We start from the raw sequence: 25252 nt of genomic DNA, 5'->3' as shown, positions 1-25252 counted from the left end.
ATGGTGGCTTGTCTCCCCCCAGGTGACTCTGGGCAGATCTATTCTAGAACCCCATCCAGTAGCCACAGTGACCATGGATGCCTCCCAGATAGGGTGGGGGGGCATTATCTGAGATGGGCTCTCCAAGGAATGTGGCAGCAACACAAATACCACTTGCACATCAATGTTCTAGAGATGAGAGCTTCTGGCATTCCAAGCACTTCAAGACTCTCTACCTACCAGACATATTGCAATTCAGACATACAATATGTCAGTGGTATGGTACATTAACAAACAAGGCGGGACCAGATATTACCCCCTTGTGTCAGGAGCCCTTCAAGTATGGCAATGGGCGATATCTTCCCAATGATTTCTGATTACGACACATTCCCAGAAAATCCAGCGTGATAGCAGACAGGCTCAGCAGGGCTATCCTCATGCCTCACGACTGGTCATTGAAACAAGAAGTTGTGGACTTGATTTTTTGCAAATGGGGCCCGCCATGCTGCAAACTTTTTGCCACTCCCCTCAACAACAAATGCAGCAGCTATTTCGCCTTAGTCCCCTCACCGGAACAGTCACCCAGTGATGCACTTGTTTACGATTGGCCTCCGGGAGTACTTTATGCCTTTCCACCTTTTCCTCTGATCCCCAAGTTAATTCAGAAAACAAAGTCATGGGTTGAAAGCTCTTCCTCATTGCTCCTTACTGGCCTCATCAGATATGTTTCCTGTTTCTCTGCCATCATCTACAAGTGGAGCCTTGGATCCTGGACCCAGTTCCGGACCTCCTGATGCATCAGTCAGGCATGCTCCACCCCTCCCTCCAAACTCTCAAGCTGACAGCTTGGTTTCTCCACTTCCAGTCTTTGCCAGGCTCCCCAACATTTCCCCAGCAGTACAGCACATCCTGGTGTCTTCTAACAAGCCCACTACCAGAAAGATTTACACTAGCAAATGGGAGAATTTCTCTTATTGGGCAAAGAAAAATGATATTGATCCCTTCACTGCTCCTGTTCCCAATATTTTTGACTTCCTGGCCAAAACATTCAAACGAGGGGCAGCTGCACCTACCATTAGGGTCCAACTGGCTGCCATCTCCAATTTTCATGTGGGAGAGTTGGGCTCTAATATCATGTCCCATAAGCTGTGCAAAGCATTCTTACGAGATACAACTCTTTTACGGCCCCTAGTAAGAGAACCTCCCCCCGGACCTAAACTTTGTTTTAGCCTCTCTGGTTCTTCCACCCTTTGAACCAGCATCATCTTGTCCCCTGAAATTTCTGTCTTGGAAAACCCTCTTGATTGCCATCACCTCAGCTAGACGGGTTTCTGAATTACACGCTTTATCTATTCACCCACAGTATCTCATATTCCATAAAGATAGAGTTTCTCTCAGAACCAATCCCTCCTTCATGCCAAAGGTGTGTTCAGAGTATAATTTAAATCAGTCCATCGAGCTTCCTGTATTCTTCCCCAATTATGGAAACAAGGCAGAGTATAGGCTCCACCAATTGGATGTTCACAGACAATTACGCTTTTATTTACACAAGACCAACGACTTTAGAAAATCAGATCAATTGTTTGTATCCTTTGCTGACAATAAACAAGGTTCTCCAGTTTCAAAAGTGACCTTATCAAAGTGGCTGTCAGGCACAATCATCTATACTTATGATTTGCATAACAAGACGCTTCCAGGGAAAGCCAGAGGACACTCAACCAGGGCCTTGGCTACCTCTGTTGCCTTCTAAGCTAAATTGCCTTTAGATTCAATCTGTGCAGCAGCAACATGGGCAAATCCTCATACCTTTATCACTCATTACCATATGGATGTGGTCTCCTGGAACAGGGCATCCTTTGGTTCCACGGTCCTGAAGAGTTTTTGTTCCAGTGAACCACGCAAGAACCAGGTGCTGGGGATGTGGATCCAACCAGCAAGAACAAAGGTGAGATGGGAACAACATAACATTAAGAAGTTATGTACCTACCATAATGTCCCATGTTTGTTGTCCTTCATCTCACCTTCCTTCTTGCGTCTCCCCTCCTTCCCCCTTCCTGGAGGATTGAGAGGAATTCCTTCATTGGTTACACTGGCTGAGTTTCCTGTTGACATACCAGGTTAGTTCACCATGCTTTGTTTTTCCTTTTGCCTTCTTAACCTTTGAATGTGGATTGTTCCTTTATACACAAGTTTTCCTTATGTATAAGAACTTAGTAAAATTTGCATTTTACTATTATTGTCTAGTGTGGGCTATCACAAACAAGATCTGGGTAGCTGCCACTAGGCATTTGGGATAGGGGTTAACCTTGAGCCAGTATAAGCTCTCGAGCTATAGTAAACAGCCAAGTCAGAGCTGACCCAACCAGCAAGAAAGAAGGCAAGATGAAGGACAACAAATATGGAACATTATGGTAGGTACATAACTTATTTCCCTTCTTTTTTCTCAAAATGAGACTGTACTTAAATAGTTCATTTCAATAGGTGAATTATTTTATAAGTTTATTAATCCTCTACTTCTGCCTTAAGTCCGTGTTGGTAGGCTAATCTCATCATTGTGGTTAATTGCAAGGAGTTTGGAATTGTTTAGTTTCTAGAATTCCCCCTTGTTAGTCACTAGATAAACAGTTATTGTTACTCTGTATATGGTAGACTCTTACTTCACTAAGGGTCAGTTTTTCTCAGTTTGTGGTAGAGACTTTACTGTGTATTCTTCCTACCATGTGTTTATGGATTTTTTCTTGGTGATTTCAACCTGACTAAAATATGGACAATGGCTCATGATTTCACAAATGCTTTTGTCTTGTGTGGCTAGGGATAGGTCAACTTAGGGATGATTGTGGCATTTGTAAAAGCATTGGTCATAGAAGTATTAAAGAATGAAAGAACAAACTTATTTTGAATGGTGTATCTGAAGTAGTTAACTTCATTTTATCTGCAATCTGTGAGTAATTCAGATCCATATCGGATCCAAGCCGGCAACTTTACAAGCATCTGCTCTGAGCTCCAAGCTCCTCCCCCTTACCCATACCACACCACCAACTCCTACCTTCCCTCAGATCTCGTTTGCTACTTCGTGCATCAGCTTCGTGATTTCCGTAGCTCTGAGCCTTAAGGTTATTGTAAGTGCTTTTTGGGGGGGGGGGGTTTGTGTGAGAGTTTCTCAGTTAGTTCCTTTTCCTCCCCCTAACGCTTGTTTGTTGGTTGTTGCACACAAAAAAAAGTTTATAGCTTTGTGAGGTAGTTGTGTAGACCCTTTCCCTCTCAATAGCATGTGCGTGGTCAGTAGTGTGTTGGGGTTTGCTAGGTGTGGCTGCTATTGTAGTGAAATGTCTGAACAGCCAAAACCGACTTTTACAAAATCCACAGTGTGTGGCCATAAGCTTTCACCAGCGGATGGTCACACTCTGTGTGTTGTTTGCCTAGGTGTAGCTCATTTATCTGCCCAATGCAGTGTTTGTGCTGGGTTTAACCAGAAGGCCCTGAAAGATAGGAAGGCCAAACTGGTGGCAAAAGGCCTGCTTCCACTTTGGATACTTCAGCTTCAGCCTCTGCTTCAGCTTCTATAACTCCCACCCAACCACCCCCTCAGGCTGGGACTCACCCTCCCGCTAGACCTGCTGAAGGGGATGCCAAAGGGAGACACAAGAAACATAAGGATGCAGACAGAGGGAGAGGCAGAGAGAAGAAAGGGGATAGGCCCCGTAAACGGTCTCCAGATCGGGAGTCCTTCCCTAGCCGGCCTTCCAAGGTCTCAAGACCTGTCTCTCCTCGGCTCCACTCCCATAGATTCTCCCCGGAGCTTACGGAGCCAAGGCTTTCCTCCAGATCCTCCCAGTGACCAGTCAGATCTGAGTCGGTCGCTTCTTCTCGCTCGACTCGTAGTCTTTCTGAAATGGATATGGACAGGATGATGAGATTTATTTGGACCCAAATCCAGACAGGAGTCTTGCCAGGCCCCTCTCCCTCTGGAGGGGGGGGGACCTTCATGCCATTCTTTCATCGAATTTCTCCTTCCCAGATCTGGCCTGCGGTTTCGGGGTTTATGGATCTGAGGAGCCTGAGATTTGGCGCCGATGGTTCCTCCAACCTCGACTCCGGTGATTACCTAGAGTTCCTCGGATCCAAGCAGCTCTTGGGGCCAAGGATGGGGAGTCAGACGCAAGGGAATGGATGTGTATTCGGCTCCAACCTTGTCGGATCTGAGCCGTTCCTTTGGAGCTCCAGCTACCCTAGCCTCGGGCCTGATCCTCATGGCGGACCTGGGAGAGCTTCCTCCTTGTTAGGTTCTAAGGAGGTTCGCTCTCCATTGGCGTTTGATGTGGAGGAAAGGGTTCTCTCACAAGGATAGAGACCCCAGCCTATTTACTTGGATTCCACCCAGACCCCCTCGGATTTGGTTACAACTCCCTTCAGTTTGTCTCATGGACAGCTCATGCTAGAGGAGCCCCAGGTGGTTCCCCTGCAGGAACCCCCCGCGACTCACGAGCCCACTTCAGAGAGACCCACTGAAGAGGTTCATCGTAAGCACACGTACAAAAGGAGGCACCTGGACTCCCCTGAGTCCCTTATAGGAGACACTGATTTAGATGGAGAAGGTTCCCCCAGGTCACCTGCCGAGGATGTCTCCTTTGGAGACATCATGGAGATCCTCCACCAGAGGGGAGGTTGGTCAGCCCAAAACCTTTTATGGATGAATCAGTGTTCCTGGAGGTTTTAGGCATGGGTCCATCCATGTCCTTGGTGTCCCCGTCAGTGGATCCCTTAGTGGATCTTATCACCACACGGGCATGGAAAGAGCCTGACACCATAGAGCCGATAGCTAAGCGCCCAGACAAAATTCTATCTCCACCCTCAGACAGACAGGCATGGTATAAGGGTTTCCCTATGGTTGCAGCAGTCACCAAGAGGGAACTGGCTCAAGAAATTTCCTCGGTCCACCCTCTGGATAAGGAGTCCAGGACCGTGGATGAATTTGGGAAGTGAATGTATTCTTCAGCGACATTTTCCATCCGAGCACTAAACTACTTGGCACACATTAGATGACTGCAGCGTGAGCTAGTTATGGAATTAGCTGTCACCCCCAGAGTCTTTGTCACAGGAGGACAAGCGTCTGTTCTCTGTGAAAATGTCTACTCTGATATCAGTATCAAACACATCCATGTGCCTCCTTTCTCATGCTATAGAAGGAGCAGCTAGGGTGGCTGGGACCAGCGTAGCTATGAGAAGACACTCTTGGCTCAGACTGTGTCAGTTTGTGGACCCCTTCAAGGTGTCTTTTACGAATGCTCCCTTCGATGGTTCTTCTCTTTTTGGGAAGACCGTACGGGACACCCTTGTCCAGAGTGAAAAAGATGGGAAGACTTTGTCTGCCATCGGAATCCGCTTCTCCAGTCCTCAAAGATCCTTTTCCAGGAATTAGAGAGGGCAAAAGAAGATGTGGTTCCGGAAATTGCAGTTTTCCAGGGTCTCTCAGGACAACTCGTCCCCTAGCGGCAGAGGGGGACATGACAGACACCATCCCAGAGGCAGAGGGGGTCCAAGGAACTTTGGGTCTAGGGAGCCCTTCTCAGACAGGCCTGTGCAGCAGCCCTAAGGGGGGTGCACAACTGTTATAGTCTGGAGGCAGTCGGGGGAAAGATTATCGTTACACCCAATGGCATAGGAGTTCATAACTGTAGATCGTTGGGTTCTTCAAATAATATCCAGAGGTTACACCATCCCATTTGTTACCCCTCCTATCCAATCAAATCTCCACCCAGATGTTCCAACCGCTCAAAGGGAGACAGCAGCTCTGGAGGTTTCCAAGCTGCTTCAAAAACAAGCCATCAAACCGGTCCCCCCGATCAGTCTTGGTCAGGTGTTTACTCCAGGTTCTTTTTAGTGCCAAAAAAGATGGGGAATCTCAGACCCATTCTGGACCTGTCAACCTTAAACCTGGTTGTTGTCAAACAGAAATTCCGGATGGTCACCCTACAGTCCATTCTACCTTATCTTTGAGAATGCAACTGGATGTGCTTGATAGACCTCCAGGACGCTTACTACCATATCAAAATTCACAGAAGCTCCAGGAGATTCCTTCGCTTCTGGCTGGGAGCCAGTCATTTCCAGTTCCGAGCCCTACCCTTTGGTCTCACCACAGCCCTCAGGGTGTTTACCAAGGTAATGGCAGTTGTAGTGGCTCACCTGAGGCTTCAAGGGATTCAGGTATTCCCTTACGTAGATGATTGGCCCCTCGCTGCTTCCACCAAGCATCTTCTTTGCCAAGCCAGAGACTCCTTCTTCATCTTGCAGATCTGTTAGGAATTATGGTCAATGTTCCAAAGTCCCTCTTGAATCCAGTACAGATTTTGGACTTTATCAGGGCATGGCTGGACACTCTTCAACTGAAAGTCTTTCTAACTCCAGAGAGGGTCCAGAGTCTAAGGGTTCATGTATCGATAATTCTTGGCCCCAGGTCACTGAAGGTGGCGGATGTTCTCAGAGCCCTTGGCTCTGTGGCTGCAGCAATTCCTATCCTCCTCTGTGCATGTCTTCACATGCATGTTCTACAATGGACTCTAGCCGTACAGTGGTCTTGGTTAGATCTCCCCATGGAATACCCAATTCAAATCAGCAAAGCCTGCAGGGCGTCACTTATCTGGTGGGTCCATCTCCGGAGACTGCAGAGGGATGCCCATTTATTCCATCCCCAGCCCAAGCCACAGTGACCACAGATGCCTCCCAGCTTGGATGGGGGTCATTATCTGAGGAGGACGGTCCAAGGCACGTGGTCCCAGATAGAGACCAGATTACACATCAGTGTTCTGGAGATGAGACCAGTGCTTTTAGCATTGCAGGCCTTCCACACTGTTCTGACTATTGCAATTCAGTCAGACAACATGTTGGTTTTCTGGTACATCAACAAACAAGGAGGAACCAGATCTTATCCTCTGTGTCATGAGGCCATGAGAGTTTGGGAGTGGGCGATCTCCACCAGTCAGTTTCTGATTGCAATGCACATCCTAGGATGCTCCAACATTTTAGCGGACAGATTGAGTCAGGCTATTCTAATGCCAACGAGTGGTCTCTGAAACAGTCGATAGCGGAGTAGATCTACCTTGTGTGGGGACAGCCTTGCTGCAATCTCTTTGCATCTCCTTCCAACGTGAAGTACAATGAGTTCTTCACTCTGATTACCTCACCAGGGGACCCTCCCAGAGATGCTCTAGTCCATGCTTGGCATCTCGGGCTACTGTACGCTTATCCCCCATTACCACTCATTCCAAAATTTCTTCAGAAGGCTTGCCGACTGGGGCGCAAGGTGATCCACATTGCCCCATTCTGGCCTTGTCAGGTTTGGCTCCCCTTCCTCTGGTCTCATATTCTAGTTCCTCCACGGATTCTAGATCCCTGCCCAGGTCTCATTTCTCACCCTTCGGGCAGCTGTCCACCCAACCTGGACAGCCTCAAGCTGACAGCTTGGTTGCTCCAGTTCCCCTGATTGCCAGGACTCACCGTCTTTCGTCTTCAGTAAAAATTATTCTAGTGGAGGCTCATAAGTCCTCCACTAGGAAGATTTACCGTAGTAATGGAAACGATTTTCTATTTGGGCTTCTCAGAGAAAGCTGGATCCTTTTACAACTCCTGTCTCTGCGGAACTGGATTTCTTAGCCAGCATTTTTCAGCAAGGGGCCAGTTCTTCCACTGTGAAAGTGCAACTGGCAGGTATTTCAAATTTCCATGTCGGCAAAAACAGGAAAGCCCTGGCCTCTTCTAGATTGTGTAAGGCTTTCCTTAAAGGCACCTTTCCTTTACATCCTCCAGTTAAGAACCCTGTTCCTCCTTGGGACCTTACCTTGGTTCTGCAGGCTTTAGTTGCTCCCCCCTTTGAACCTGCAGCATCAGCAGATTTGAATTTCTTATCCTGGAAGACAGCCTTCCTAGTGACCATTACATCGGCTAGGAGGGTTTCTGAGCTTCAAGCCTTGTCTGCCGTGCCCCCTTACTTGATCTTGCAAAAGGACAGGGTTTCTGTCCATACAAACCCTTCTTTCTTACCAAAAGTGGTTTCTGAATCAAACATTAATCAAACAATTAACCTGCCTGTTTCCTTCCAAATTTTCAGAACAAGGGTGAATATAAACTGCATTTGCTAGATGTTCATAGACAACTTTGTTTTTATTTACACAGAACAAAGCCCTTCCGTAAGTATGACCAGTTATTTGTGTCCTTTTCTAAGCCCTTTTTGTGTAAGGCCATCTCTAAAGTTTCCTTAGCTAGATGGATTACACTATGTATTTTGCAAATTTACAAAGACAATGGCTTGTCTCCACCTGGTCCTGTTAAAGCTCATTCTACCAGATCTATGGAGACATCTGTTGCTTTCTGGTCTAGGGTATCATTGGATGACATTTGTGCGGCAGCAACTTGGGCTAAGTCACATACCTTCATTTCTCATTAAAAGTTGGATTTAATCTCCAGAGGGAGAGCATCCTTCGGCTCTGCGGTGCTCAGGAATATTCTTCCATGAGGACCTATGAGGAGTTTCCATAGCTGGGGACTCTGTCCCACAAGTTGCAGATAAAATGAAGTTAACTACTTCAGATAAAGAAGTTATGTACTCACCATAATGTTCCATCTGAGTAGTTATACTTCATTTTTCTGCAACCTTCCCACCCTACATCCCCCTAACCTTCTCATGTGATTAGCATGGGTGGTTTACTCTAGTTTGAGTTGTGGCAAACTCAATCTGAGGGAAGGTAGGAATTGGTGGTGTGTTATGGGTAAGAGGGAGGAGCTTGGAGCTCAGAGAAGATGCTTGTAAAGTTGCCAGTTCAGATCCTATATGTATCTGAATACCCACAGGTTGCAGAAAAATGAAGTATAACAACTCAGATGGAACGTTATGGTGAATACATAACTTCTTTTTTTCCAGTAGATGCTCAAAAGTAAGGAGGGAAGAGACAAAATCAAACAGAAATGAAAATAAATTATGTCTTGAAAAACCAAGACCAAAACATAGTGAAAAACCTTCTACTACTATGGTTGCACAGAGGACCTTTACTCCAATTAGTCCAGTCCAGTCTCCATGAGGGACTAACCAAGTTTCTCCCACTTGGGTATCATAAATTGAGGTTTTAGTTCTTTCCAATCCATCTTCAAGAAAAGGATTTGACAACAACTCCTTAGAGCAGGAACTATTCCATACTTAGGGTGTCAGCCTCTTCACATGTGTCTGCTAGGTCATCTCATTTGATACAGAGCCCCTCTTCTTACATGGATTGGGACCAGATGATGAAGGCCTTGGTCAAGGTCCATGTAGAACTTGGTTTCCTCTCTTCATCCTCCTCTGTAACTAAAGTGGTTAGAGAAGGACCTGTATTCTCCACTTCATATAGACCTTTCATAAGCCCACTTTTAACACTGGGAGGATTGGTGCAATGTTGGGTCTTCAATTAATGCCAACCTCTTTGGTACTGCTGTCAATACTAATCCTTTTGAGGTTTACAACACCCAGGCTGTAAGTTATCATTAGCATTTGAGCCTTTGATGCCATAACAGTCTGCTGTGCTGGTCACAGCTTCATTGCCAAACTTTATCATTATTATGGCTTCAACATCAACCTCATGGGGCTTGGCATCGGCCATAATGCTGGTGGTTTTGTTAACAAAAGGAGTGCAGTTACTGAGTTCTGGGAAGTTCCAAAGCAACCTCCTGTCTGTCATCCATATCACAACAGGAGACAATATTGAAATGTCTGTATAGATCCTGGCAGCCTCTGAAAGAATTATCTTCCAATTGATCAAGTGAATCCACTTTTAGCATTCAAAGAAAGAGGAGGTGTAAGAGCAGGCACCTTGAGTTTCCACCCCTAGTCTCCAGCCCCAGATGTGAATCTTGATGAAGGGAAAGATTCCATATAATTCCCTCAGAAGACTGCAAATGTTTGGAATCCACAAATTGATGAGACAGAGTGAATCCTGGCCCCACTGAACCCTTCCTAAAGGAAGAGAGCAAAGGGGATATCTCAGCCACAGTGAGAATGAGGGATTTATCAACCCAACCCAGTTTGATTTTGTCAAGGGCAGATCATGCCTATTCAACCTGGTAGACTTTGAGAAGGTCACCAACGCAATGGATGAGGGCATAGTCATTCACACTGCCTAGCTTTACCTGGCTAAAGCATTTGACACAATACCCCACTTGGGTATTGTTGACAAGCTCATGAGGTTAGGTACAAACCTGTATGTTACCGGGTGGATAGTCAACTAGCTCACAGGACCCAGGAAGTTACAATTGGGGAGTCCACCTCTACAAAGAGGCCAGTCACAAGTGGAGTCCCTCAGGGATCAGTCATTGGACCGCTCATTTTTGGCATTTTACTTCTCAGAAGTTAAGGCCAATGTCAGTGGTCCCTGGCTGACTACATTTAAAGATGATTGCAAATTAGGAGCTGTCATTGAATCTCAAACTGACACAAATGTTCTCCAGGAGGGTATGACACAGACAAACAACTGGTGTCAGAGCCATGGACTAAAACTAAATGCCAAGAAATGCACAATAATATCCTTTGAGAAGTCTTCCATCCCTGGTAACTGTGATATTGACAACACACCCCTTAGAGTTGACCCAGCAGTCAGGAACTTAGGGACACAAACAGTAATGTATCCTTTGATCATCATGTGTCTACAGTCATGAGGATATCATTCTATGATGTTCATCGTGTTTCACTGCTGCATTCCTAACAAATGGGTTATCTGGCTCCCGATAGCCCTCAGTCGGCCAGAATACCAAAGGTAAGAAAAAATTAAGGTGGTTGCTGTCAGTTGTAAAGGATGTCAGGGCATCCAATAACAAAAGGAGGCAGCCGACATCTTTTCCTCAGTCTTCCCTGCTGCAGAGCCCAAAGCAGAAGCTTTTCATACATGAGTGCCGGTCGGCAGTTTACATTTGTTGGTTTCCGACTACAAGAGTTGAAGTCTACTACAGCTAAGTACCACAATGGGGATTCTCTTTTCTTGCCTTAACGAATGTCAGAAAAAGTTAACAATTGCCTTACCTGTGGAAAGCAGATTCTTCATAGAGATTTTCACTCCTATTGCATTATTTGTTTAGGCCTTGACCACGACGTCCCCAAGTGTGATCTCTATGCCTCCTTTAATCTGCATACTATCCATCGTCAAGCTAAGAGTTTGGCTAGGCATTTTGGAGTTTGGCTTAAGTTCGTTGGTATGGTGTCGGCCAGTCTTCAGGCTTCGGATGTTCTGAAGAAATGTAAGGATAAGAACCGCGACAAGCCTCAGAAAACTAAGTCCTTGGATGAAGTTAAGTTGGGCGTCAGTCAGTAGCCAGTGAGATGCCTTTGCAGTCCCTGCAGTCCGCAGATGTACAACCGCAGGCCTTGATTGAGTCCAAGTCCCTTAGGCCTTCGGCCGCCATTTTGCCTTCCGACCTGTCGCCTCTTCTGACGGAGCCAGTGCCACTAAGCTGACTCCGGTGTCCGAGACCTCCGTTTTGTGTTCTGACAGCAAACTTCTTCCTTCAACCTCTGCTGCAACTTCGACAGTTGCCAGGCCTCCTGAGTCCTTCAGGCTTGCAGGTAAATCTTCCATTCATAAGCCTGTGAAAAGGCAGGCTCCAGCTGCTTCTCATTACCCTCAGTCCCAAATGGTTAAAATGGCTAATGATTTGTTGACTCAGCCTCCTCCTTATAAAAGGAGTACGGATGGTTCTACTGAGGTTTTGTTCTACTCAGGTTCTGATTCTTCCAGCACTTCTGCTGATGAAGAGGACTTTTCTGAAGTTTTTCTCCTTTTGAGGATTCAGATGCAGAGGAGTCCATCCACTCGGCCTCTCCTCCAGAGGATTTCTATTTTGTTGATACTTTAAATACCCTCAGATAACATTTTAAATGGGAGTCAGGATTATCTGCAATCCAAGAAACGGATTAGGGAGTTTCTGGCTTTACCTCAGCATAAGTCTCTTGCTATTCCCCCTGTGATGGAAGTTGTTGATGATGTTTTTCTGGAAATGTCTTTGACTCCAAATTTCATTCCTCCTGCTCCCAGAAAACCTGACAGGTACTGCAGGGTCCCTGATTCTCATCTGTTTCTTTTCAGGAATCCGTTGGCAGATCCAGAGGTTATTTCTCAGGGCCATAAAGGAGTTAAGGCCACTGTCACCAAGAATCCTGTTCCCTCTGACAGGGAGTCTAGGAACCTAGATAGGTGGGGCAAGAAGGTTTATACCTCTGCCACCCTAGCTATTAGGGCTACCAATTGTCTGTTTCATATGCTGAAGTACCAGCAGCACACCTTGGAGGCTATTAAGTCTAGGATAGCAAGTGTACCTCTTTTGGCAGAGAGTAAAGACATGCAGGATTTACTGAATTCCACCATTGTTGTCAATAAACATTCTTTACATTGTGGTTTTGACATCCTTGAGGCCTCCAGCAGGACAACAGCTATTGGATGTTATTAGAAGGCATGCTTGGCTCAGAGAACAGCCTCTTCCAGAACCTGTCAAGGCTAAGCTTTTGGATGTACCTTTGCATAGACAGCCTTTTTGGCAACAAAGCAGAGGAAGTACTGAAGAAGATGGAGGATAAGGCCAAGTCCATGCAAACTGCTAAGGATTTTCTGCAAGTTCAACCCCCTCGCTTTAGCAGGAATTACCCTTCCAAGAGTTGGACCTTTCCTGATACCAGCAGACAGAACCATTCCAGGACAAGAGGTTACAAATCTTCTAGGGACAGGGGGCTACCCCTCAAAGGTCTAGGCGTTGGCAGACTTCCACTTCTAAAGGGGGAAGCTCCAAGCCTGCAACTCAATCAAAACACTCTCAATGACGTTTTACAACTTCTGCCTGTTCTTGCTTGCCAGGAGAGTCCTTTAGGGGGAAGGTTGGCCATTTTGCAGATATCTGGGCCACTATCTCAGAGGACAAATCTGTGCTCAGAACGGTGTCCCTAGGGCACAAGTTTTCTTTCTGCACCTTTCCAGCTCCCAAGGGATTCCTGGACGTTCCTCCATACCAAAGGGCACGAGTAGAAAAACGAATGTTGTCTCTGTCTAATCTGGGAGCAATAACATCAGTTCCTGCTCAGCAGGTAGGCCAGGGTTTTTATTCCAGGCTTTTCCTAGTTCCAAAAAAGAAGGCACCTGGTGTCTTATCCTGGATCTTTCCATTCTAAACACTTTTCTAGTAATTCCAAAGTTCAAAATGCTCACTCTGCATCAGTTGCTACCACTGCTAGAAAAGGATTCCTGGCTGGTAACCTTAGATCTCAAAGAGGCTTATCTGCACATTCCTATCAGGGAAAGTTGCAGGCAGTACCTTTGTTTCAGAGTGGGCAAGCAACATTATCAATTCTCTGCACTGCCCTTTGGCTTATCTACTGCTCCCAGAGTCTTCACAAGGTGCCTGGTCCCAGTCATTGCTTTCTGCAGGTAGAAGAAAATTCAGATTTACCCATACTTGGACGACTGTCTGATTCAAGCAAGTTCTCCTGAACAGCTTTTAAAGGATCTGGAATTCATAAAGACTTCTCTCTTCCCTGGGTTGCACTCTCAATGTGGAAAAAGCGAAAATGGCACCATCCAAGGAGATAACTTTTCCTGGGAGCGAGTCTGAACATAGCCGCCAAGATGATATATCTCACCCAGGAGAAGCAGACAACTTTTTCAGTTTACTACAATGACTTGGCAAGCCTGTCCCAGCTCCCTGCAAGGAAATACCTGCAAGCTATGGGATTTATGGCATCTTGTATTCTCATGATTCCATATGGAAGACTGCAGATGATGAAATTGCAATGGTACCTCAAGAACATTTGCTGTCAACACACAGAGGACCTGGATATGATGATTCCTCTGCTTCCATCTCTGCAGGTGGAGTTTCTATGGTGGGCAACAGTCTGTCTTCAAAACAAAGGCATGCCTTTTCGGACACCTCTTGCCACTCAAGTTCTGACTACAGAAGCATCGGACTACACCTGGGGAGCACACCTGGATGGCAGATGCATACAGGAACGTTGGAACGCCCAGCATATGCACCTGCACATAAATCTAAAGGAGTTGATCGCAGTTCAGCAGGCCTTACTAGCTGTCAAGCATCTTCTTTCTCCAGGTACCCTGCTTATCAAGACAGAAAACACCACGGTCATGTGGTACATCAACAAGCAGGGAGGGACTCCCCCTTAGCCCCTGTGCAGGCAAAGCATGAGTCTTTGGTCTATGGCAGCATCCCTGGACCTGCATCTCCTAGCTCAGTTTCTTCCAGGAAGACTCAATGTTTTGCAGACCAGTTGAGCAGGCAAACCCAGGATCCTCATGAGTGGCAGCTGAACAGAGCAGTCTTTTACAGCATTATTCAATGTTGGTGCACTCCTCAGGTGGATCATTTCTCCTCCACAGACAACCATCTGCTACCTCTCTTTTGCACCAGACAGCAGCACAGCACAGCCTGGAAAGTGGATGCTCAGTTGTTCCCCTGGATATTGCTATCAGTGTACGCCTTCCCTCCTCTTCTTCGCACAGTATTAGTGAAGATCAGGGACGAACATCCAAGGACTATTTTCATAGCTCCGGACTGGCCCAGACAGCATTGGTATCCACTGCTTCGTAGTCTCTCCCATCGTCCTCCTTGGCATCTTCCTCTGAAGCCAGATCTTTTGTTCAGGAAAGGGGAAACATTCTACATCCTCATCTTCAGTCTTTCCATTTTGCAGCATGGCTCATTTAATGACTACTTCCCTTTCTTCCTTCCTTTCCCAACAGGTGGTTGATGTGTTGAGGGAGGCCAGGAGGCCTAGCACTAGGAAATGCTATGCTGGAAAATGGGAAAGGTTCTCTCACTGGATGCAGGCTAGAGGGGAGTCTGCTTCTCAACCTACCCTTCCTCTGATCCTGGAATACCTGGCTGATTTGCTTCAGGGTGGTCTTTTTTTCTCTTCTATCAAGATCCATGCTTCTGCCATCTCTGCTCATTGTTCTCTTGAACAGCCCATTTTCTCTCATCCCCTGATGAAAATGTTTCTCAGAGGTGCTTGCAATTTAAAACCTCCCAGAAGAGCACCTAGCCCAGCCTGGGATCTTAATGTTGTTCTGGAGAAACTCACTCTTACTCCTTTTGAGCCAGCTGCCTCTACAAATTTAAAGTTTCTCTCTTGGAAGACTGCCTTCCTCTTAGCTATAACTTCAGCAAGGAGGGTTTCGGAGCTGCAAGATTTGATGGCTGTGGAGCCTTTTATTTTCCATGCAGATAGAGTCTCTCTTAGGACTAATCCCTCCTTTATGCCTAAGGTGGTTTCCAACCTGACTCTTAATCAGTCCATACACCTTCCTACCTTCTTTCCTAATACTCGCAATAGAGGTGAAAGGATCCTACATTCTCTTGATGTGCACAGACAGCTCAGGGTTTACCTGGACAGGACTAAGGAACTTCGGAAATCAGCAGTTATTGGTCAGTTTTGCCCCTGGAGCCCAGGGCAAGGATATTTCTAAGCAAACCATTTCTAAATGGATTGCAGATTGCATTACTTTTTGTTATTCCTTTCATGTCCTCAAGGGGTTAGGACCCACTCTACTAGAGTGGCTTCCACTTCTGCAGCGTTTCTAATGGGTGTCCCTACTAAAGACATTTTGGAGGCTGCCACATGGTTTTCTGTTCAAACTTTCACAAAGGATTATAATTTGCCTCTGTTTTCCAGAGCAAGGGCAGGGTTTGCCACTGTAGTGTTGCAGGTCATTATCTCCATCCCTTGATGCTGTTGGTTCCTTCCCCCTTTTTTCTCTGGGCTTTGGTAATCAACCCATTTGTGAAGACTGCAACAGTGAAACACAATGAACATAGTACAGTTGTGTACACTTACCATAAATGTAGATGTTTGAGTGTATTCACTGTTGCAGTCCTGGATGTTCTTCATGTTTCACTGTTGCAGTCATTACATTTGGGTTATCGGGTTGCAGATAGCACTCAGCCGGCCGGATTAAGTCTTGGTTCCTGCGTCGGATGCCGTCTCTTCTTCCATGATGTCAGGTAGTCAGGGGTATAAAGCATGCAGCCGATGCCATTACATCAGTCTTTCTTGCCATGCGGTGCTTGAAGCAGAAGCAGCTTGCAAGTGCCGGTCGGCCGACTCTTGAAATTTTTGTTTTCGAGTTTCAAAACCGAAGTCTTCAAAAAAAGCTAAGTACCCCGTTGGGATCCTTTTTCTTGCTCTAAACCGATGTCAGTAAAAGTTAACAACTGTATTACTTGTGGAAAGCAAATACCTCATAGAGATTTTCATTCGTACTGCATTCCTTGCTTAGGCCCAGACCACGATGTCCCACACTGCCGTTTTTTTGCCTTATTCAATCCTCAAACTATTCGTCGTCAGTTCATTTTTGCATCAAACTATTTCGGTACTCGGCTTAATTATCCAGAAATGGCTTTGGTAAGCCATCTGACTACCGTCATTCCGAAAAAATGTAAAGATAAAGGCAGAGACATACCGCACAGGTCCAAAGCTGCCAACAATGCTTCCGTTAAGCTAGTCGCCTGTTCACCGGTACTCAGTGAGGCACTTTTGCAGCCCCTGATACCCGTTACTTCAGATTCGCAGGCCTCTACTGAGATCCATTCGAAGTCCGGTATGCCGCAAGATGCTTCTTTGACTATGGAACCTGCGGATGTCTCTACCTTGTATGGGTCCGAAGCTGGTTCTGAGGGTGTATTCAGGCCTACTGACTTGCATATCAAACCAACGCCATCTTCTTCTTCAAGGCCTAAAACTCAAACCACGCCTAAAAAACGACATCTAAACCGCATGGTCAGGCCCATATGCCTAAAAAACAAATAAGAATGCTGAAGACCTTATTACTCTAATTAGGGGAAGTCAGCCTTCGCCCTCTAAGGGACCTAGAACTGATTTTCCTTCTGATTCTTCTAATCAGGATCCTGAAATTTCTGTTTCTTCTGATGACCAGGATTTGCCCTTATCTACCTATGAGGATTCTGATGCAGAGGACTCCATAAACTCTGCTTCTCCAGATTTTTCTTTTGGTGAAACTTTGCACTCTCTTAGGGAGCATTTCTGCTGGGAAAGCCAGGATTACTCTGACTCCAAAAAGAGGCTTAAGGAATTCTTACTCCTACCTCAACACAGACCTTTAGCTATCCCGCCTGTACTGGACATTGTAGATGATGCCTTTTTGGAATCTAGCCTGGCCCCAGACACTTTACCTCTGGTTCCCAGGAAACCTGACAGGTATTACAGAGTACCTGACTCTCACAAGTTCCTCTTTAAGAATCCTACTGCAGACCCAGAGACCATTTCACAGGGACCCAAAGGCATTAAGGCTACTACTGCCAAAAACCCTACTCCCTCTGATAGGGATTCCAGGGCACTGGACAGATGGGGTAAGAAGGTATACACTTCTGCTACTTTGGCCATTAGGGCCTTAAACTGACAGTTTCATATATTAAAGTATCAGCAGCATATTATTGGACTACTTAAACAGAAAATGATGTTGATTCCTGACTCTGCTGAAAATAATTACACGATTTAATGCAGTCTTCTGAACAAGTTGGTAAACATACTTTGCAATGTGGTTTTGACTCCTTAGAGGCATCTTGCAGGGCTGCTTTCACTGGGTCTATTCTTAGAAGGCATGCTTGGCTTAAGAAGCAAACCTTGCCAGATCATGTTAAAGCTAAATTACTGGATGTTCCCTTAATCCAAGAATGCCTGTTTGGCAACAACGCAGAAGTAGTTAAAAAGATGGAGGAAAAAGCTAAATCTATGCAAACTGTTAATGATTTCCTGCAAGTACAACCTCCCAGATTTAGTAGATACTGGCCTTCTAAGAAATGGTCCTTTCCTGTCTCTTCCAGGCCTTCTCAGTCCAAACCCAGGAACAGCAGACCACCAAGGCTACAGTCTCAAGGTACTCACAGGCCTAAGCAGTGGGAGGGCTCCCACTTCCAAAGCTGGAAGTAGTAAGACACCCCCCCTATTGTAAACTGTCACAATGACTTAACCTTAAACCTTCCAAGGCCTGCTCAAATGACTGCTCCCTTAGGGGGAAAGATCACCCTGCATGCAAAAAACTGGGAACTCATTACCCAAGACAAATGGGTTTTAAATATATTTCCCAAGGATACAAATTCCACTTCCACACCTTACCAACACCAAACGGTTGGCCAGACCTACCCCCAAATCAGTAGGCAGAGGCTCAACAGCAGGTTCTCTCTCTTCTAAGTATCAAGGCTATTCAACCTGTCCCAGTAGAGGAATGGGGACAAGGTTTTTACTCAAAACTTTTCCTGGTACCCAGAAAAGACAACCCCTGGCATCCTATCCTGGACCTGTCTATTCTAAACACCTTTTTGGTAATCCCAAAATTCAAAATGCTAACGCTTCATCAACTGCTTCACATGCTAGGCAAAAATGTCTGGTCGGCAATATTGGACTTAAAGGAAGCTTACCTGCACATCCCAATAAGGGAATCTGACAGAAAATACCTACGCTTCAGAGCAGGCTACATGCACTATCAGTTCTCTGCAATGCCCTTTGGCTTATCTACTCTTCCCAGGGTATTCACAAAGTGCCTAGCTCCAGTCATTGCATTCTGCAGGCAAAGAAATATTCAAATATACCCAGACCTGGACAATTGTCTAATTCAGGCAGAAAGCCAGGACATACTATTAAATCATCTGGCATTTGTAAAGAAACTGCTAACCTCACTGGGGTACACCATAAACAAAAAAAAAATCTCACCTAGTACCCTGCCAACAAATTGTATTCCTGGGAGCAAGTTTGAACACAACTTCCCAGATAGACTACCTCACGCCAGAGAAACAAGTTTATTTGACAGCCTACTTCAAACTACTGGCCACAAAGACTCAGCTATTTGCAAGGAAAATACTGCAATCTCTGGGGTTCATGGCCACTTGCATCCTACTAATTCCATATGCAAGACTGCATATGAAGAAACTACAATGGTATCTAAAAAGCCTATGGTGTCAACATTCTCAGGACCTGGAATCAATGATTCCTATCATTCCTTGTATAAAGACAGAGTTCCTTTGATGGGCAGAGGCCTGCTACCACAACAAGGGACTGCCATTCACTCTACCCCCTACTGCCCAAACGCTAACAACAGACACATCAGACTATGCATGGGGGGCTCACTTGGCAGGGCAGTGCATTCAGGGCAAATGGACCTGCATATCAATCAAAAAGAAATGTTAGCTGTAAGAATTGTCTGACAGCCTTCAAGGACCACATTCTTCCAGGACAATTATTGGTAAAGACAGACGTGGTACATAATCAAGCAGGGGGGAACCCACTCATACCCTCTCTGCAGACTCGCCATGGCTCTGTGGAACACAGCCTTGAGCTACCAAGTGCACCTACAAGCTCAATTCCTGCCAAGCAAGCTAAATTCACTGGCAGACGGCCTAAGCAGAAATCTCATGGACCCAGACGAGTGGAAACTGGAACCAAAGATATTCGACATTTTGAGAAACAAATGGGGGAGCCCAGAGATAGACCTGTTTGCCTCCCCTCAGAACTACCAATTGGGCAAATTCTGCACAAGGACTCCCCACAGTCAAGCTTGGAAAGTGGATGCCCTGTCCTTCACCTGGGAAAGCCTCTCAGTTTATGCCTTTCCCCCACTGCCTCTCCTCTCGAAAGTTCTACTAAAGATCAAACAGGACAAACCAAGGACAATACTCATTGCACCAGACTGGCCACGCCAACACTGGTACCCCTTCTTGTCACTTCTGGAACCATGTCACCTGCCTCAGGCCCCTTCCTTGCTGTCCCAGCAGGATGGCCAGATTCTGAACCACCAGCTTCAAACCCTGAACCTTGCAGCCTGGCTAATTACCTGAGCTCTCCAATACTATCCCTCAGTAAGCAAGTGCTGGATGTTATTCTGGAGGCAAGGGGGCCTAGTACTAGAAAATCCTATGTTGAAAATGGAAAAGATACTGTTCCTGGAGCCAAACTCAGGGGATGGGTACAACAGTGTCCAGCTTACTGCATATTCTTCAATATTTAACAGAGATGCTTCACAAGGGCCTTTCCTTTTCTTCTATTAAATTCATGCCTCAGCCATTTCAGCACATTATAATACTGAGCCACCCCTCTTCTCTCACCCCCTGCTGAAGCAATTCCTCAGAGGGGCTAAAAATTTAAGATCACCCAGGAGAGCCTTGACTCCAGCCTGGGACCTTAACTTTGTATTGAAAAAGTTCACTCTACCTCCTTTTGAGCCAGCTGCAACTGCAGAGTTGAAATTCCTTTCTTGGAAAACAGCCTTCCTTCTAGCCATCACTTCAGCAAGAAGAGTGTCTAAATTACAGGCCCTCATGGCAGTGGAGCCCTTCATCATCTTCCATGCAGACAGGGTGTCCCTCAGGACCAATCCTTCCTTTATGCCCAAGGTGGTATTTAGTGTTGCCCTTAATCAGTCCATTTATTTGCCAACCTTCTTTTCTAATCCACAGAATAAAGGAGAACGAATACTGCACTTTTGGACATACACAGACAACTTAAACCTTTTTTTTTTTTTTGTGTAACAACCGACGAACAAGCGTTAAGAGGAGGAAAAAAAACTAACTGAGAAACTCTCTCACACAAATAAAACCCCAAAAGGCACTTAAAATAAACATAAGGCTCAGAACTACGGAAATCACGATACTGATGCAAACAAGATCTGAGGGAAGCTAGGAGTTGGTGGTGTGTTATGGGTAAGGGGGAGGAGCTTGGAGCTCGGAGCAGATGCTTGTAAAGTTGCTGGCTCGGATCTGATATGGATCGGAATACCCACAGGTTGCAGATAAAATGAAGTTAACTACTTCAGATACACCATTCAAAATAAGTTTGTTCTTTCATTCTTTAATACTTCTATGACCAATGCTTTTACAAATGCCACAATCATCCCTAAGTTGACCTATCTCTAGCCACACAAGGCAAAAGCATTTGTGAAATCATGAGACATTGTCCATATTTCAATCAGGTTGAAATCACCAAGAAAAAATCCATAAACACATGGTAGGAAGAATACACAGTAAAGTCTCTACCACAAACTGAGAAAAACTGACCCTTAGTGAAGTAAGTTTACCATATAAAGAGTAACAATAACTGTTTATATAGTGACTAATAAGGGGGAATTCTAGAAACTAAACAATTCCAAACTCCTTGCAATTAACCACAATGATGAGATTAGCCTACCAACATGGACTTAAGGCAGAAGTAGAGAATTGATAAACATAAAATAATTCACCTACTGAAATGAACTATTTAAGTACAGTCTAATTTTGAGAAAAAAGAAGGGAAATAAGTTACGTACCTACCATAATGTTCCATATTTGTTGTCCTTCATCTCGCCTTCCTTCTTGCTGGTTGGATTCGGAGCCGATCCTTGGCTCTGACTCGGCTGTTTACTATAGCTCGAGAGCTTATACTGGCTCAAGGTTAACCCCTATCCCAAATGCCTAGCGGCAGCTACCCAGACCTCATTTGTGATAGCCCACACTATACAATAATAGTACAAATAGAAGTTATGTTCTTACCATAACGTTCCATGTTAGTTGTCTTCTTCTCGCTGGATGGGTTCGGAGCCGACCTCGGCTCCCACTCGGCCACTCTAAAAGCTCGAGAGTTGGTTCCACCGGCTCGAGGCTCCCCTTATATCCCACAATGCTAGGCGAGAGTTACCTCAGATCTCGTTTGTAATCTAACCCCAGCTTATAATAGTAACAGAATAAATGTAAAACAGAGTCCACCTCTAACAACAGGAAGAAAGAAGGGTGACCTACATCCTGAACCAGGAAATATGCATAATAGCATATGTCTAAGAAAGAGGTGGTAGAAAGAGAGGTCACAATCACAACTCCTCTAGGTCTGTCCAGGCCAGAGGGAAGGAGGGTGGGGCCAAGAAGAAGGCGAGAAGAAGACAACTAACATGGAACGTTATGGTAAGAACATAACTTCTATATGTTAAGTTGTCTATCTCGCCTTCATTCTTGCTGGATGGGACCGCGTCCCTAGCACCTTGTCCCGGGTGGCCTAACGGAACAGACTCCTGAGAACAGTGGAACCAAAGTTAGCTCTATGCCTAGAAGCTAAATCCAACTTATAATGAGAAATGAAAGTGTGAGGAGTAGCCCAAGTAGCAGCTGCACAAATGGTGTCAATAGGCAGTCTGTCTTGGAAGGCTAAAGAAGTAGCCAAAGCTCTGGTGGAATGAGCCTTAGGTTTATCAGGCAGCTTTTGATGCCTAATTTCATATACAAGGGAAATCAAAGATGTTAGCCATCTGGATAATGATACCTTTGAAACTGAAAGTCCCTTTCTGCTCTCCGCATAGGAGACAAACAACTGATCCGATTTTCTGAACTGTTTAGTTCTATCCAAGTAGTACCTCAATTGACGGTGAACATCCAGGCAGTGTAATTTTTGTTCAGACCTATTGGAGTATTCTGGAAAAAAGACCGTAGATCAATGCTTTGATTCAGATTTGATGTCGAGACCACTTTAGGCAAAAGGACGGGTTAGTTCGTAAGGATACTCTGTCCTTATGAAAAAAAAGATAAGGAGGACGACAGCTGAGTGCTTGAAGCTCTGAAACTCTTCTAGCTGATGTAATAGCTACCAGAAAAAGAGTTTTCCATGATAATAATTTTAAAGAACAGGAGACTGCAGGTTCGAAGGGGAAGAATCAAAGAAGCAAGAACTAAATTTAGGTCCCAAGGAGAAGGAGGATTTCTTATAGGAGGTCTGAGAAGAAAAACTCCTTTCAAAAGGCTTTGCAGAGCTTGTGGGACATTAGGGCAGATTCAGAAATACCCACATGAAAGTTAGAAATAGCTGCCAATTGAACTTTAAGTGTAGAGGGAGATGAACCTGCATGGAAGAGTTCAGCTAGAAAATCAAGGACTAGTTGGATGGAAGCAGTGAAAGGATCTATGTCCTTTCCTTGAGCCCAATATGTGAAGCGTTTCCACTTACTCAAATAAATCTTTCGAGTGGAAGATTTATGGGAAGCTATCAATATATCTCTAACAGAGTGAGATAATTGAGGAAGCCTGGCTAAGGTTGGAACTGGAGGAACCAAGCAGTGAGGTTCAGAGAGGGGAGGGGGCGATGAAACTGACCCGACTGATGGATCAAAAGATCTGGAACTAGGTCCAGATTCCACGGTCGCTCCAAGAGAAAACGATGTAGAAAGGGGAACCACACTTGTCGAGGCCAGTAAGGGCAATGAGGATCAATGAGGCCTTCTGAGCGATAGCTTTCTGTATTACTTGAGAGATCAGTGGGAAAGGAAATGCATACAGAAGTCCCCGGGGCCAAACTTGGACTAGAGCGTCTCTGCTGGGTTGGCCTGGTAAAGGGAATAGAGTGAAATATTCTCTGCACTTGCTGTTTTGGGGAGTAGCAAAAAGATCGCAGCAAGGCTGACCCCACTTGAGAAAAATTTCTCTCACTACAGAGTCTTTTAGAGACCACTCGTGAGGCATGAGTATAGCTCTGCTCAACTTGTCCGCAATTTGACTGGACTTCCCGGGGATGTGCGTTGCTATCAGAAACCGCTGAGAAGAAATCGCCCATTGCCACAGTCTGAGTGCTTCTCGACACAGGCGGTATGATCTGGTTCCGCCTTGTTTGTTGATGTACCACACTACAGACATATTGTCTGTCTGGATTGCAATTGTTCCCAAGGGAAGAGAGTCTTGAAGGGCTTGCAACGCTAAAAGCACTGCTCTCATCTCCAGAACATTTATGTGCAAGTGGCATTCGTTTGGTTGCCATGTGCCCTGGACCGTCCTGCCCTGATAATGCCCCCCCCACCCGATCAGGGAGGCATCCGTTGTCAGAGTAGCAACCGGAGGAGGTGGAACAAAGGGTCTTCCCGACAGGAGCTGGGGGGAAGACATCCACCACATGAGATGCTTTTTGCACGCTTGCGTGATCATAATGGTGTGAGACATTGGAAGTTCCTGGTATGACCATTGAGTAAAGAGCATCCATTGAAGGATCCGCATGTGGTATCTGGCTAATGGAAGCAGAGGTATAGCCGCTGCCATAATTCCCAACACCTTTAGAACTAACCTGGCTTTGATTCTGTTGTTGTTGAGAAGGAGTGATACCAATTTGTGAATGTCTGATATTCTCTGATGTGTTAGTCTTGCAGACATGTTTATTGTATCTAGATTTGCGCCTATGTAGGTAATAGTACGACAAGGCGACAAAACAGACTTTTCGCAATTTATTGAAATACCCAGCTTTTGACAAACGCGAAAAGTGTAATCTCTGGCCATCAGAAGGAGATGCTTGGTGGGAGCTGTGAGGAGCCAGTCGTCCAAATATGGAAACACCTGGAATCCTTGTCGTCTCAGGTGAGAAGCTACCACTGCCATGCATTTGGTAAACACCCGAGGGGCAGTGGTGAGACCAAAGGGCAGGGCCCTGAACTGAAAATGACTGGTTCCCAGCCTGAAGCGGAGGAATCTTCTGGGCGTCTGTTCATCTTTATGTGATAGCACGCATCCCGAAGGTCTATAGAGCACATCCAGTTTCCTTTGCCCAAAGGGGAAGGATGGATTGCAGCGTGACCATCCGAAATCTTGTTTTCTTGACTGATTTGTTCAAGACACTGAGATCCAAAATTGGTCTCCAGTCCCTGTTTTCTTTGGAACTAAAAGAACCTTGAGTAGATTCCGGATCCTTGCTGGTCTGCTGGAACTGGCTGAATTGCTCTTTTTGCAAGAAGTTTTGTAATCTCCAAAACTGCTAGATCCTGAGCGGTGGAACATCTGGAAGGGATTTTTGACTGATTTGGAAAGCGAAGAAAGGGGATAGAATAGCCTTGAAATGATGGACTGTACCCATTTGTCTTGAGTCAGGGATAGCCAGGCTTCTGGGTACAGTGACAATCTTCCCCGACTGCCTCGAAGATGGGCAGTCGGGCAACACCTCAGGGATGCTGAAAGGGCTTGTCAGGAAGGCTTCCCGATTGCCCTGGTTCTGCGGACCCCCTGCCCCTAGGGCGTCTACCATTGTTATTCCCACCTCTGCCTCTGGCGGAAAAGCGACTCTGTCGTCAGGCGAAGTCCCTTGAGATTGTTTACGGAACCACATCTTTCCACCTTTCTGGCCTTTGGGGTAAGGCCTGGAAGGAGTAGAAAACGGACTCAGGCGGCAGAAAGGGTCTTGCCATCAGTCTCGCACCTAGTCAAGGTTTCTTTCACTTGAGGACCAAGAGAGGGATGATCCATCAAAGCGGGAGTTCGTGAA

The sequence above is a fragment of the Protopterus annectens genome, chromosome 2.part1 (genome assembly GCF_019279795.1).
Source record: "Protopterus annectens isolate FY-2018-M chromosome 2.part1, PAN1.0, whole genome shotgun sequence".
Classification (NCBI taxonomy): Eukaryota; Metazoa; Chordata; order Ceratodontiformes; family Protopteridae; genus Protopterus; species Protopterus annectens.
This window is presented reverse-complemented; position numbering follows the sequence as displayed.